The sequence below is a fragment of the Lepisosteus oculatus genome, chromosome 14 (assembly GCF_040954835.1).
Source record: "Lepisosteus oculatus isolate fLepOcu1 chromosome 14, fLepOcu1.hap2, whole genome shotgun sequence".
Classification (NCBI taxonomy): domain Eukaryota; kingdom Metazoa; phylum Chordata; class Actinopteri; order Semionotiformes; family Lepisosteidae; genus Lepisosteus; species Lepisosteus oculatus.
In genome coordinates, this window is record NC_090709.1 from 24,235,287 (window position 1) to 24,236,142 (window position 856).

Genomic DNA, 856 nt, shown 5'->3' on the forward strand with positions numbered 1-856 from the left:
TGTCGGGGCTCCTATTTAATGTAAAGGAGGCAACGTGCTCAGCCAGCAGACTCAGCGCTTACTGAACGCAGGTGTCTCAGAGCGGTGTGTCCAAGCGGCAGTAAAAGAGGAGAATTCTGCCGGCGCCGTGGCTTAGTTGGTTAAAGTACCTAGTTAACGGAAATCCTGGCTCCAAATCCCAGCAGCCCATCGCCTGTGTTGCACTGGACACCCTGTAAATCATCAAAAGCACATCGAGCTCCTTGGTAATGAATTTGCTGGATAAAAGCCACTTCACATCCTTTCTCAACTTGCTCAGCGGGCAGGCTTCGCTGGTGCCGTGGCTTAGTTGGTTAAAGCGCCTGTTTAGTAAACAGGAGATTCTGGGTTCAAATCCCAGCGGTGTTTGTCTTCGCGCACCGTTTATTGTTATAGACAACATGCTTCTGCATTATGTTTAAAGGAAGTGTTAATTTCGTTTTTGGCACAAATTGTTTTTTAAGAAATCCACACATTGCGAAAGATAAAATGCTTATCTTTGTTATCAGTGCAAAAGAATTACTGCCAGCTGGCAAGAAAATGACAACGATTTTTTTTACTTTAGCCAAACATCTGTGAATGTAGAAAAAATACGACATGTCAGTTTCTATGGCACACTCAATCAGGGTGTCCTTCAGTTAATCAAAACGTTGGTATATCAAACGCACCCAGAGACACACTTCGAATTAATCCGATCTAAACATTACCTTCTCTAAATGTGATTGAGTTTCTTTCCACGTCCTTAGCCATCTTGATGTTTGCAGAGATTTTCAACTTTTGACACGAGTCAAACTACAAATAAATAGTTGAGTTCCTAAGTCAATATCACCGGGAATGT

At 42.6% G+C, this 856-nt stretch overlaps 1 non-coding gene across 1 annotated transcript; it reads left to right on the top strand.

Annotated features, from left to right (window-relative positions):
* The first annotated feature begins 313 nt into the window (after positions 1–313).
* On the top strand, positions 314–387 carry trnat-agu (transfer RNA threonine (anticodon AGU)). Its single transcript has one exon. It is a non-coding gene; the product is annotated as a tRNA-Thr (tRNA).
* Positions 388–856: the final 469 nt, after the last annotated feature.